The 14,655-nt window shown below is 54.7% G+C and overlaps 1 protein-coding gene and 1 long non-coding RNA gene across 6 annotated transcripts in view; one reads left to right on the forward strand and one right to left on the reverse strand.

Annotated features, from left to right (window-relative positions):
- The window catches only part of LOC145717767 (uncharacterized), a 24,219-nt gene extending 23,101 nt beyond the window's left edge, over positions 1 to 1,118 (forward strand). Inside the window, exon 3 of the long non-coding RNA XR_014141168.1 lies at positions 784 to 1,118. This is a non-coding gene — a long non-coding RNA (uncharacterized LOC145717767). The remainder of the gene's footprint in view (positions 1 to 783) is intronic.
- The window catches only part of MAMLD1 (mastermind like domain containing 1), a 114,266-nt gene extending 99,991 nt beyond the window's left edge, over positions 1 to 14,275 (reverse strand). For 3 of the 5 annotated variants that reach the window (XM_081808131.1, XM_081808126.1, XM_081808134.1), the window contains exon 1: positions 13,527 to 13,810. The gene's annotated coding sequence lies outside the window, so the exon portion shown is untranslated. Of the gene's footprint in view, positions 1 to 13,526; positions 13,811 to 14,171 lie in introns of those variants that run through there. The other 2 variants (XM_081808127.1, XM_081808133.1) reach the window with 2 other exon arrangements.
- Between the last annotated feature and the right edge of the window lie 380 nt (positions 14,276 to 14,655).

The raw sequence follows: 14,655 nt of genomic DNA on the forward strand, positions 1-14,655 counted from the left end.
ACCAGGACCCAACATCACTTCTGTGGTATTCCTGAATCTAATCACGAGGAAACATCAGACAAACCCAAAATGAGGGGCATTCTGCAAAACAACTGGCCTATACTTTTCACAAATATCAATGCTATAAAACACAAAGACAGATTGAAGAATCGTTCCAGGTTAAAGGAGACTAAAGGGACATGATGACCAAATGCACCATATGACCCTGAACTTTCTTTTGCTATAAAACACATTATTGGGACAATCAGCAAAATCTGAATAAGGTCTTTAGGTTAGACTGGAAACAATGTTAGCTTCTTGATTTTGATTTGCATCCTGTACTTGTACAAGAGGATGCCTCTGTTTTTAGGAAATATACATTCACTTACTTAGGAATGGGAACATCATGTCTGCAGTTTATTCTCACACAATTCAGAGAAAGAAGTTGTGTGTGTGTGTGTGTGTGTGTGTGTAGAGGGGAGTGGATAAAACAAAGAAAATGTGGTCAATTGTCAAAAATGTGGTAAAAAGTAGAAGGTATTCAGAAATCATTTGTATTATTCTTGCAACTTTTCTTGAATCTGAATTCATGTCAAGCTAAAACATTAAAGAAAAAAAGCTTAGAAGTGATCAATGAACCCCCAGGACAAAGGGAAGGTGTAGAGAGCAGAGCAGAGGCCTGAGTGCCAACCATTAGGAAATGCTCCCAGTTGATGGGAGCGTTTCCACGAAGCAACAGGACAGGAGTCTCTAGGTAAATGCAGGCATTTGGGGAATGGTTACTGTTGTTTTGATAAATTTCAGGTCAACACTGGAACCTTCTTCGGACAAAAGACTTGTTGCCAATGGTCTGCAGAGCCCTGCTCAGTGTGGCCGACACCAGCTGGTTCACTGGACTCCCTATGGCTCTGCATTCCCAAGCCAGCCCACGAGGCAGAAAAGCTGAGAATCAAAACTCCTTTCAGGTAGAGTCGTTTTGGAGAATAGATGGACGGATGGACGGACGGACAAATGGATGGATGGATGGGTGGACGGGTAGGTAGAGAGTTAAGATATGGCTGTTGAGCACTTGTAATGTGCTAGTCTGAATTGAGATGCTGTAAAGCTGCTGACAAGCAGACTCCTTGCTGAGCGGGGAGCCCACCGCGGGGCTCGATCCCAGGACCCTGATGCTGTAAGTGTAAACTACACACTGGAATGTAAAGACTTCACATGATAAAATAAATGTACAAACACTTTGGTAATTGTTAAGTTGATCACATGTTGAAATAATATTTTAGATAGATTGGGTTAAATAAGATCCATTGTTCAAATTATTTTCACCTGCTTTTTAACTTTTTCAATGTGGTTATTAGACAGGACTGGCCTAGTGGCTTCGTGGTTTTGCAAGTTTTTGCCCAAATCTCATCTTCTCGGCAAGGTCCTTGCTGCCCACCCCATTTAGAAGTGCACCGTTCCCTGCCACTCCCCAACTCCCTTCCTGCAAACCAACATTGATTTTGCTGCAAGTCACTTATCACCGCAGACATAACTGTATTTTCTACTTATTAATCTTGTCTTCCTTTAGTCTCCCCCACTGGACTACCTTCCATGAGCATTTTGTGTCTGCTTTGTTCACTCCTGTACCATCACCCTGACAAATCATTAATTTGCACCATGGGCACTTAGTAGCCTTTTACATCGTTACTCTCACATACCTGCCTATTCTTCCTTCCTTCCGTCCATCCGTCTGTCTGTTCATCCATTCATCTATCTGTCCGTACATCCGCCCATCCATCCACAGCCCAGGCACATAGTAGATACGTACAACATCTTCCTTGAATCAATTTTTCAGAATGACTTTTGTCCTGTCCCTGAATTGATCAGCACCCAAGTTCCAGTTTTGAATTACTCTGGACTCCAGTTTCATATGGACCCCTGACCTGCCCGAATTGGAGAGGAGAAGAAGCCCAATATGCCCCACCACCTGTGAGGGTCCACAGTAGAGAGAAGGGTCATGGGCACTGCCCTCCCTTCCCCCCTCCCTTTTAGGAGCCAAAGCTCCTAACAAATCTGAGTGAGGGGGAGGGGATAGATACATTTTCCCAAAAGGCAGACAGCTATCAGGAACTATGCGGGCAGAGAAGCACTTTATTTATTTATTTATTTATTTATTTATTTATTTATTTATTTATTTATTCATTTAAGAGAGAGACAGAGAGAGCACAAGCAAGGGCAGAGGGACAAGCAGACTCCTTGCTGAGCAGGGAGCCCACCGCGGGGCTCGATCCCAGGACCCTGAGATCATGACCTGAGCCGAAGGCAGACGCTTAACCAACTGAGCCACCCAGGTGCCCCAAGAAGCACATATTTTTAAAAAGTCCTAGCCCATTTCAGTTTTCTTGGACTCCATGTTTCCCTTACTCTTTCAGTGACTCAGGCAATCACTGAGTTTTACCTCTAGATTTAAAGGTCATATACTCCACTGGTCAAATCACAGCCTCCAAATATAATAATCCAAGCCAAGTGGAAAAAAATCTCAGAGAGCCCTCTACTCTTCTCGGCCAGCCCCTTCACTGGAGTGATGGGGACCACAGGGCCCAGAGAGGGGAGGGGACTTGCCCAAGGTCACACAGTGAGGTAGCAGAGCTGGGCCTGGCACCTAGGCTGCCTCCTCCCAGACCCTGGTCCTGTTTCAGGCCAGGGGAGGGGGTGTGGCTAGGCACAGATAAGAGGTGCTTGGGCTACAACCGAGGAAAACAGTCTCAGAGCTGGCGGCTGTGTGGGGATGAGCTGGGCAGATTTTGTAAGGGCCCCATGAGCTATAGGTGGCCGACACAGACCCTTTGCTCTACTGTGGGCCCTCATAGGTGGCAGGGCACATTGGGCTGCTTCTCCTCTCCAGTTTGGACACGTCAGGGGTCAGTATAAACCTGGAGCCCATAGTAATTTTCAAAGCAAACAAACAATAAGCAAACATGCCAAGTACTGTGGGTGCAAGCAGTTGAGAAACGTAAAGCTTCTTCTAGACAAGACAAACTGTTACTCATTACAAAAATAAGGGTGGGGTGGCTTGGGTTTTTGTTTTTTTTTTATAATGAAAATTAACAAATACGAAGTCAAACCTAAAACAGCCCATATGTTTAAATTAAAATAATTCCAAATAACAAGTCTCCAAGGACCACATCCCTACCCCCACCCCAGTATTTTTTTTTAAATCTGTTTTATCGTAAATTAGACATCGATACCAACAGAATTAAATATTTACTTCAGCTGAGAACAACTCTTTGCTACTGGGGGCAAAGATGGAGGACAAAAATTCCTTTTTTTTTTTTTTTTTGGTGCAGAATGGTGGTTTATTAAAGCATGGGGAAAGGACCCGTGGGCCCAAAAATTCCTTTTTGATAAGCTACTATTTGATAGCTAGAAATCAAAATCACCCCTATCTTCCTTCTGCTGCACACAAGTTGGAGGCCCAGATGATGCTTCTGTAAGGGTCTGTGAACCATGGGGCAGAGCAAACAGCTCCAGGGTGGGCTGGGAGTGGGAATGCCTGAGTCCTGGACTAGCTCAGCCCCGGCATCCTCATGTGTAAAACCAGGGGTCTCTAAGGGAACTTCGATTTTTCCCATTTTTTGGTCCTACATAAATACATATCAATTCCTTTCGTCTTTACCCAAACTTCCAGAACTATTCTTGGCTATATAACAGTCACAGCCCCCACCTACCAAACTAACACAAACCCCCCACATTGTCAAGTGTCTGGTCATTTCAAAAAGAGCAAATGATGATTTATCATTTTCAAATATTTTAAGTAACTAAGAGTTTAATTTGCAACTCATGGAATCATGGAAATGTCAGGGCTGGAGGAGCTCTTCAGATTCCCCTAGTCTAAGTCCTTCATTGTACAGATGGGGAAACTGAGGCTCAGAGCTACATCTGAAACACATGTTGGCTGACCCCCAGGTGGATGTAGTGGGTAGAACAGCACTAGGGAACCCCCCACCCAGACTCAAAGCTGGTCGTAAACAGCGAATCTTCCAAAGGGCAAGAGCTAACTGCCGTGATTTCCAGTCTCAGGCTGATTACTTGGTGATGCCTACAATTGCTGAAGGGCATCTACTTTCAAGTGACTCGCTCGACTCCTCCCCCTCCAAATGAATCATGAAGCAGAGGCCGAGAAGCTCCTGCACCAGCAGAGCTGGCACCACTCTGCATAAGGACCCAAGACTGAATACTCATCTTCACCCTGACCCTTACTTACCCAGCCCTGGCAAACCTGGCTTTCTTTAGCAAAAGAAACAAAGGGTGGGGGGGGACACCTCAATCTGTATGCAAGCCCGTTCAAAGCAAACCAGCACTCATCTCTTTATAAAGGTGAGGGAAAGCCCAAGCTCCTAGCAACACACCCCCTTCCCAATGGGTCTACCTTGAGCGTGGGGGGATGGGCGTAAGCGGGTCTGCAAACGTGCCTGCCCCCCACAGCAACTGGCTCACCAGGCCGGGACATCCTCTGAGGGTTCCCATGGCTTCCCAAGCCTGCTCTTCACTCTCTCGGCTGGCTTTCAGGACCTGAGCACCTTACTGTAAGGGGCGGAGCACAGGCCCGACAGGGGCCAAGAACATGCCCCACTCAGAGCCTCAGTTTCCCCATCTGTGATTTATGAGTCCTCCTGGCCTTGCCATGAGAAGCCTTTCCACATTTGCAGGGTTGGGCGGGGACGGCGGAGGAGGTTCTCTGAATCGCACCCAGCACACGCCCCTCTCCCCTTCCCCTGCTCCTCCTGAGGCTTCTCTCCAAAGAGAACATGATCCTCCCATCCCTCAGGACAGGGCCCTGGCCAGACACCCCGCAGGTCCACCACCCAGTTTTCACAAGGAGCTGGCCAGACCTTTTCAGTGATGTGGGGGGAGTCAAAGACCCACTTTTCCCTCCTGATGCCAGGTGCAACAGTGGAAAGGTAGAAAACCCAACCAAATCATTGGCTGTCTCAGATCTCATTTGCTAACTTCCATGGCAGGAAGACACGGAACCTTCTCCAGGGCCTTGGGCCAGACACACACACCCTGGCCCCACTCTGGAGCTGCAGAGGGCTGGACAAGCAGGATCTCTAAGCAGGGAAGGCCTCCAGAACTGTCTAGATCCCAGAAACACTGCATGCCCTCCCAAGCCAGGGATTCTTTCATGCTGGTTTGACCTCCCTAAACCCTGAACACCTCCTACCAGCATCCTAAAGAGCAGATGCTGTCCAAGACATGGCAACCCTTGCATCCCATAATTCAAGTTGGAAGTTCCAGGTTCTCCTGAGAAAGGGAATCACACTGAGACATACAGGGCTGAGGAGGGCACCCTTGCAGGTAAGGCGGAGGGGTTGTGAGGGGCAAGGGCAAGAGGACCCAGGAAGGGCAAGGTGGGGGGACTGAACCCAAATTTGGTCTGCTCAGGATTTTGCAAAGAGCCAACCCACAGATGTGACTGAAAAGGCCAGAAAGCCTGTCCCCAGCCATATGGGGGAGAAAGGGCTTCAGACCTTGCCCTTTCTATCTGGGTACCACCTTCCTGAAAGGATGCGGTGAGGATGACAGGGACAATGTCAGCTTCTAGTTCTCAACTTCTGGGGTGACATGTGCTCTAGAAGGAGGAAAGGAGAGGAAAGGAAGGGTGATCGTGCTTCTCTGCCCCGAGACAGGTGCGCACGTGAGAGGCAAAGTCCAGCTGACCTGGTCGGCCTCTGCTGTGCACTCGGAAATAGGACTGGGCCATGGGAGCAAAGGATGCTCTGAGGGCCTCCAGCCCCGGGTCTGAGAGGCCAGACGTCCCCACCGCCGCAGAGAGGGGAACGGCCTCCGGCTCCCACACCCACTGCTGCTGTTTGGCGAGACAGGACAGAAGAGGTCTGTAGGGCTGCCAAGGGGCTGTCACTCTGGAGGGATGCAGGGAGGAGGAGGGAGAGAAGCCTGCTGGGAGGCTCCCTGTCGGGGGAGCCCTGCGGTTTTGATTTTGCTGTTGCCGCCTGGGGAGGCGAACTGGGGGAGGCTCCAGCTTGACCTCACCTGTGCTGCGGGCAGAGCGCCCACCCCCCAGCCTCGGGGAGCGGCAGGCAGGGCCCGGGCCCCCTCCAGGGCGACGCACAGGCCCCAGGCCGCGGGGCGGCGGGGGCAGGAGCGCCGTGACCCTCCTCTACATTGTCAGGGCTCTTTACCCCATCGCCGGGGCATCCCTAGAAACAACCAGATTGTTCACTTTCATTCAAATAGCAGCACAATTATTCTAACACCAAGTGTGTCAAATTTGACTCCATCATATCCCCAAAATTAATTTTAGAGTGGCGGCGAAATGAAATGGCATGCTTCCTTAGCTTTTGTTACAACATGTTCGCGCGGCAAACTGCGAAGAAAATGTAGTAATTAGAGGTTAAATTAATCCTTGACAGACAAGTGGCTTAGAAACTCTGTGGCCTCCTCCCCAAACCTAGCATAATGCATGCCAGTCTTTCAGCACAACTACTGTCCCACTTAAAATTCCGAGGTCGGCGCTGGAACTTCCAGAGGCCGATATTAACACGGAGATCTCATTAAGAACAAAACCCAAACAATCCCCAAAACTGCCAACAGAGCCCACCCAGCCGAGCCCTCCACAGGGCTGGCTGCCCGACTCTCCCTCAGCAATTTGAAAACAAGATGAGACACACTCCTTTCTGAGGCCCCAAGGCCCGGGCCCCAGATTGCTCCTTAACTTACAACCTGCCGTCTTCACTAGTTTAGGCTTGGAGCTCTGACTGCAATCCGCCCCTCTGCCTTCCTTACAGTGCTCACAAGGGGCACGCGCTGGGAGCCCACCACATTTGCTCTTCCTCAAGAGGAGAGGCCCGTGTGCCCGCAGCAGGAGTGCAAAGGGGGTGTTCTGGACTCAAATGGTTGACGGAGAGTCAGTGTCCCCTCAGGAAAGTCGGACCCCTCTCTGGGCCTCACTTTCATCTTCTTTAAAGTCACGAGGCTTTAGTCTTCCAGCTAGAAAATTCTCTTTTACTCTAGGAGTTTGTAGGTGAGTTAGGGGCATGCAGGCCGACCACGTGTAGGCACTGTAGGCGACAGACTAATGGGGCCACGCAAAGCAAGCAGAGCGGGTCCCACCTCTGCCCTTCTGTGTCACTGAGCCTCTAAAAGAAGCTGGGGTGGGGGTTTCAGGTTCAAATACTGGGCAAAATATGAAAGCAGATGCCATTCACTAGCTCATGCCCCGTGGCATCCAGGGGCCTTTTCTAGAATCGGCAGAAATGTGTCCCTGTGGCCCAGTGCCCAGGTACCTGCACAGATGGAAGGAAGGGGGAGACATAATGGCCAGCTAGCAGGCCCCCTTTTAGCATGGTCGAATCCCGTGGTCAGCCCCATCCTCCTCTGGGCCTCATGGAACAGTTCTCAATGTTCAGAAAACAGCATTGCCCAAACCCCACTTACTGGTTATTTACTGGGCAGAGTGAGAAGCAGGGCACCCTGGGAGGGGAAGGCAGCTGCCCCCCCCCCCCGAGGAAATAGAGGGATTTCCGGGCTGGGACCCAGGCTGTCCAGAAAGGGGTGCTGGCTGCCCCCAGGGTCAGAAGGGTCAGGAAGAGCCCTTCCTCCACGGTCAGGAAGAGCCCACCCTCATGCGGGCCAGGGAGGGAAGGGGAGTCTGCAGCTGGGGTTCCTGAGAGACCCTGAGGAACCCCTCTGGACAAGGAAAGTTCTCACAGACTTCGCAAAGGGCTTTTTCTTTCTGGTGCTCCTTAGGCCCTGTCACTGGAAGCTTTTACTCTGGGGAGCCCACAGTCAGCAAAGCCCCTCACTATGCCTCACCCTGGGGGATCTTTTGGGGCTGTGACAAATGTGATTGCTTTGGAAAATCCGAAAAGGTCAGATGTTAGGGATGGACTTGCAGCCCAAAGGAAATCAGGGAGGCTCTGTGAACAGGGAGAAAAAAAGAAAGCAACAGGGTGGGGAGGAAGGACACTCAATTCTCTTGCTTCCTTCCATCCCTTCCCTTGCACAAAATGCTCCTGGGGCTTCCGAAGCCCCGGGCTGCTCATTTGGGAGCAGGACACCACTGGGACTACGCGTCCACAAGGCTCACACATAAAGCCTGCCTAACACAAGCTACCATTCCTCACCTCCACGGGACCCCTGACCCGCTGCCCAGCGGCTCTGTGGGGCCGGGTTCTTCCTTTGCTGCAGTTGCAACCAAATGATGACAACAGCAGCAACAGCGACAAGTAATAATCTTGCCAGACAACCCCATTGGGTTCATGCAGATTCAGGAAGCTTCCCTGCTCGAGACCTGAAGATGTTTCAGGACTCGATGTCTGCAAAATCAGACTGCTTCCAAGTGAGCTTCGAGAGGCTTCCTTCCTGCCGTACAGCTGACTGATGCTGCCTAGGTTACCCCGGGTGGCGGCTCTGGGAGGGGGGTGATGAGAATCAGTTTATTGTGCTGGTGCATAGTAACCGGCCCCTGCTCCCCGCCATCTATCTCCCTCCCTGGCCACATCTGTCTGCTCCAACAAACACTCAGCCTTTTCTGCTTGGATAAGGAGATTTTCTAGTTACATCCATTATATGTGTATCAACATTTATGGCAGCAAGATAATTGCCAAAGAGCTCAGAGGATAAAAGGTCCTTCGGCATAACGTTCGCATCCCCTCCCCATGTTTAAAAAAATCAATATTAAAATCAAGCAGGACACTGGTGGATTCTTGCATGGCTGCTGTGTCCTCCAAGTTGGAAATGTGATTTTTAAAAAACACCCAGCTGGACTAGGAAGAACAGAAAATGTTCAACAGTGAGTTCAGAGCCCCAACTCCAGTGGGGCCCGCGTGTGTAGACGGAAGGCCTTTTTGTCCTTGAAACCATTGCTAAATAACTGCAAAGCAGCAAATCCGCTCTCTATTAGATGAGTCCTTTGGAAACATGCCAGTCTAATTTCAAAGAGTTTAGATCCCGTTATCTGAAAACCAGCCCAATGACTAGGAGGCCTGCCGTCAATAGGCCCTGAGATCCCCAGATTAGGGGTACTGGACAAGAAGCCCTCCAGGATGCCTCCCAGCCTCCACCATCTCTGCTTCTGAGGGAGAAGTTCATACCGGCAAAAGTCACAAAGAGAAGGAGCACTTCCCACTTTTATATTGTTTTCATTGGCCCTCTGCCATTTTTTTTTTACTCCTCCCTCTTCTTGCTGCTCCTCCAAATCTCAGCCCCATTTCTTTGTACATGTAGCCATTTTCCCCAAAGGTGTTTTACTTTCCCAGAAAATGACTATTTCATTTACAAATCGCAGTGTGTTGGAGCTGGAAGGGACTCAGACTCCCAGATCATGAAGGGAGGCGTGGGGGGGGGGCAGAAGGAGCAAGGAGGGGGGATGGACTTGCCCAAGATCACTCAGCTAATTAGTGGGGAAAGTGTTCTAGAACACAAGTTTCCCAGCTCCTAGGCTAATTATCTCTCCAATGCAAAATGAAAATCAGACTCTTTAAAAAAAAAGAAAGAAAAGGTTAACTGCATAGAGGAAGCCCCTTTAAAGAAGGAGGGTAGTCCAACTATTGCCAGAACCACTGATCTAAGATGAGTTTCTGCCCATTTCAGAAGCCTGAACAGACATTGAGTTTCCTAGGGATGATCTATTAACAGGTGCATTTTAAGCCTTTAGGTGATTTGCTTAAAATGGGAAAAAATTAAACATGCTGGCCAGGCTTGGAAAAAAAAAAAAAATCCCTTTTCTTATTGAAAAGGATCGACAACAGTAAATCTCCTACCTTAAGATGCAGTGAACGTGTAGCCCCCGCCCCCACCCCAGCAACAGGCTATTTCCTGGTTGAGCTTAAAAATTCAATGACGTTCCTGTTTCAACCCACACATCTGTGTCACTGTCAGCGTCAGTGGCAGGAAAACAGACGAAGTCACCCTTTGCTAATGATTTCCTAACATGGAATTTCCTTGTATCTCCTCAAGCCTTTCTTCTTCTAAAGCCAAACTGTTTTTCCCCCTCTCAAATACATTGTACTGAAGGAAAACTGAAAATGGTCACGGCCGGAAGGGATGATTTCTAAGGAGATCTTATAAGGAAGAGCTGCAGATCTTTGGGATATTTTTAATGTGTGTGTGTTGGGGGGGGGAGCTGCTAGTTTTTCTAAAGCCAATAGGAACAAAACGGAGAGATTTCCTCCCAGGCATGTGGGAATATCTCAGCCCCTCTCCTGCCTCCTTCCTCCCAAGTTCCACTTTGAGCAACATTCTTTTACCGGTATTAAAGGAAACATACACACTGTCCCCTGGCGTGGGGAGCATGGGGAGAGAGGCCAAGTCAGCACCCAGAGTAGGGGACAGGCGTGCAGAGAGCCACCAAAGCACAAAGCAATGTAGAAGCCCATCTCCTTTCTCCTCTGGAGAATATCCTATTTAATATGCAAACTGGTCATCAAGAGAAAAGAGAGATGTTACTTTAAGGCAAAGCTGATTAGCTGCTCTGGCTGGCAGCAAACAGCTGGTCTGTCCGGCAGGTTCAAGGCCATTTCAGCTACTCTCTTATGGAGGCACCATATGTTCCATCTCGCACATCAGCAGCTTTATTTTCCAATGATCTTGCTCCAGAAGGGAAGCACAAAAGGGGGAGGAGAAGGTAGAACCCGCGGTTTACCCTTTGAGTACTTTCTTGTGGTTTTAGATGCAGTTGGGATGTGGGTGGGTGGGACGTTAGAGCTTCACCTTCGATTCCAAAAACCAGAGAACAAATGTTTGACTAACACTGTCGAATAACCTCCAGAGATGGGAGTGGAGTGGGTTAGGGGAAAGATATGCAAAAGGTACAAATAATATGTCGCCCTGAGATTAAATGGGAAGGGGGACGGAGGCAGCGAGAGAGACCGGGAGGAATCTGACTTCGCTCTTTGGACCCCGCCCACTTCTCCTTATTTGTCAATTTTTCTTATTGTCAGTATTCCTTTTCCCAACAGAACAAACTTTACGAGAGACGCGGACAGCTTTGGGGGGTGGGGGAGGTGGGGGCGGAGGCGGGGCAGGCCGACAGGATGGCGAAAGGTTACTTCTAACAGGTTTAACATTCCTCAGTGCAAGTCCGCGTTCCCACAAGTTTGGGGGGGAAGGGCAGGTGTAGAGGATAGGGGCCCGCTAAATTCTCAATCCAACTAACGCCGGCAGCCCATGCGTCGTGGACACCCCCAGCTGTCCGGCGCTGGGTCCGTGCAGAGGCGACAGACCGACGCACGGTCTGGAGGTGTTTCCCCGTCCCCACTGCCCGCCAAGGCTGCACGAACCTCGGAGGTGGCGGTTCCGACTCCCTCCCTGCCTCCAAACAAAGGGGGACCGCGGAGCTTTTGAGCCCCGGTGTGTGCTGTGTTGGGGAAGGGGGGAGAGGGTGGCCGGCAGGAGGGCGCAGGAAGGAGTGAGGAGTGTAGCCGCAGGGTGGCGAAAGCCTCACAGACACTGCTGTCGTCTCAGCCACCCGCGGGCGCGACAGCGGCCCGGAGCCCGGAGGTGAGGGGCCCCGGCTGCAAAGCGAAACCGAGGAAAGGGCGCCCCCTATGCCCGCGCCCGGCGAGCGCAGCGGCGAGCCGCATCTGCCCTTCCCGCGGAGCGTGCTCGGCCTCTGGCCTCCGCGTCCTCCCGCTCGCCGCGCCGCCCGCCGGGCCGTCCGGGCCGCTGGAGCCCCGGGTGTCCGCCGCCGGCAGGCGGGGCGCGCGGTGGGCGCCAGGAGCCAGGGGCTCCCCACGCCTTCTGGGGTTCCTGGGGAAGGTCTCCGAAACACAACCCCCTCCCCCACCGCCTACACTTGCCCTGCGGTCCCGAGCGGCTCGAGGCCACTGGGAGGCAGCCGCCCCCGCCCCCTGCCTCTGCGTCCCTTTCCCCCTTCCCTCTCTCCAGCCTCCTGGGAAACAAAGGGGCTTTTTATAAAGCGGATTGTTGGCGGCTGCGGCGGCGGGGGTAGGAGGGAGTGGGGATCTATAAAGACAAGAAGAGGTGGGGTGGTTGGGCGGGGGGGAGAAGCTGCGCGGCCTCCGGGAGCCCCCAGCGGCCGGGCGGCCGGGAAGCCTCCGCGGTGCGAGGCCCACCCCGCCCGGCCCGTGGGCACTCGGGCGGCGGCCCGCGCCTGCCAAGGGTTGGGCTGCGCCGCTGCGATGCTGCCTGCCGGCTCGCTGCAGCCCGGGACCACGATCGCGCGGGGCCGGGGCGGTGGGGACCGCACGATTCCCGCGGGGGTCTCCCCTGGGAGACCCGGGCCCTCTTCCCCGCCAAGTCTTTCGAAATTGCTTGGGCTCAGGGAGACTTTGCGTCTTTGTTCCAGCGCGGCCGCCTCTCGTACGCTCGGCTCGCTCGCCCTCACAGACAATGTCCCGGGGCCGGCCTCGGTCGGCTACCCGCAAAGGACACGTTCGCCGTGGGGACGGCACCCCGGGGGGAATCCTTCTGCTGCCAAACGACGACGACAAGCCACCCCAGCAAGCGGAGTCCCCTCTCCGCACGTCCCCCAGCCATCCTGTGCTCCCTCCCGCGCACACACTCACACCCACACTCGGGGTGCCCGGCTCAGCCGCACTGAGCTGCAGGAGCGCGGTAGGGCTAAGCCCCCGGCCCGAGGTGCGTCAGTTTGCTCAGGCTCCGACGACTTCAGGGCAGTTTTCTGGCAGGCTAATCCTATTAGTGTCTGCTCAGTCCGCATTTAATCACGGATCAAAATCAGACGGTCCGGCCAGTTTTCCAAGTGGCTTCGGACACACTGCATCGGGACAGAGCCTAGCCGAGCCAACTGGCCCAGAAAAGTATTTGGCGGCGCTCCGGGGGGCTTCCCGCCCGCCCTTGCCGGCGCCGGGCGCCGGGCTCTGCCGCCGCTCCGAGGCCTGGGAGCTCCGAGCGCGGGGGCGCCGGGGAGCTCCGGGCAGGAGCCCAGTCGGGGCTGCCTCGAGCCGCCAGCTCTGCTCGGGGCTGCTCTCCAGAGGAGGATTTGGCAGGGGAGGGAGCGCCAGGCAGCGGGCTCGGCGCACGCACACTCCACACTCCCGCTCAGTGGCGGCAAACCGGGTTGGGGTGTGTGTGTGGGGGGGGGGGGGTGGAATCCTGTGCCCAGCGCCCACTGTCGACTGGCCCAGGCTCAGGGAGCTGGCATGCGATGGGAGCGTCGCCGGTGGCATCCGGGCCGCCAGCGGCCCGGGGGGCGCCGGAACGGACTGGGAGCCTCCCGGGGAGCCCGGCAGGGCCAGAGAAGCCCGTGTGGCTCGCGCCCCTCTGCCTTCCGCACACACCCCCCCGCCCCCGGTGCTTAACTGCCCCCGCCCGATTCCCGACACCGATGGGCGCCGGGGAGCAGGCAGAGGCCGAAGTCCCAGGCGATGGGAGCTGCGCTCAGGCCGGCCCGGCCAGTTCGAGAGGGGCGCCGGCCGCGCGGAGCGCCAGGTGGGCCGTGTGCTCGGAGCAAACTTTGGGGTCCCCCAGCTCCTCCGCGACAGGAACCACAAGTAGGGGCCACAAGTGCACCCCGGAGCCCCCAGAGCAGCCGGACCTCCCGCTCCCGCCCTCAGTCTTACCGTGCTGCGGAGCTCCCTCGGCGGCGGCGGGGGCAGTGCCCGAGGGGCGGGCGGCCGCCGGCGCAGGCAGCCTGGCCTCGGGCACCCGCCGAGTGGCCCGGCCCGGTTGCAGATCACCCCCTGGCTAGCGGCCGGTGCCCCCGCGCCCGCCCGCCGCCGGCTGCTTCAGCTCGCGGCCAAGTTCATGCCGGCGGCGCTGCAGCGGCGGCCTCAATCTGCTCGCTCCATTCCCACCGCCCGGCTCCGCGCCGCGCGCCCGGAAGGTGGAGTTTCGGGGGTTTAAGTTACTGATAGGCATTTCTCACTGCTGTGTCACTCGGGGAGGAGGAGACACGCACGCCGCACACTCACACACCCTCACACTCACGGCGACGAGCGGCTCCGGCCTTAAAGGGGAAGCCGCGCTGCCCCGCCCGCGACCCCGCCAGCCCTGAGCCCCGAAACGCCGAGTTTCCCTGCCGCATGGGGCCGGGGGCAGCGGAAGCGCGGCGGCCGCCCAAGGGGCCTCCCGGGCCCTCCTGCCACTCTTTGAAAGGGAAAACGGCCGCAGGATGGCTTCGCTGCGGTCGCCTCGTTTCTCCAGTGCACTCGATCCAGGGCAGCTGGGGAGTGCGGGAGGGAAGGAAGGGCCACGGCCGCACGTACCTCGGTGGCTCCGCGCGCAGCTGGAGGCGGTCGGTGCCCTCAGTGGCAGGTGGCCCGTCTAGACGGTGCGCTGATGGGGAGGAGCGACAGCGGGGTGACCGAGGGCCCCCGGGCACGAGCGGATGGAGCTCGCCCGAGGGCAGCAGGCGGAGCCCCGCGCGCTTGGGAAACCCGCACACGGCAGGTAGCCTTCCCGCGTTCTGGGCAGAGCTGGCTGGTGAGCCGTGCGCGCCCCTGACAGACGGAGAGCGAGCGGGGAAAGCGGGAGAGCCAGCACTCACTAGCGACAGGGCGAGACAGCGTGCGACACTGGCAGAGACCGAGAGGGACAGAGGGAAAGACGGAAACCGAGAGGGGCACAGGCAGACCGAGAGAAAACGACGGAACGACGACGACGATATAGTGCTAGAGGGACACCAGGGGAGAGAGAGAGAGGGAGAGAGGGAGGGGGGAGAGAGAGCGAGAGCAGATCCCTGGAAGACAC

The sequence above is a fragment of the Leptonychotes weddellii genome, chromosome X, assembly GCF_054177405.1.
Source record: "Leptonychotes weddellii isolate Sample4059 chromosome X, ASM5417740v2, whole genome shotgun sequence".
NCBI classification, from domain to species: domain Eukaryota; kingdom Metazoa; phylum Chordata; class Mammalia; order Carnivora; family Phocidae; genus Leptonychotes; species Leptonychotes weddellii.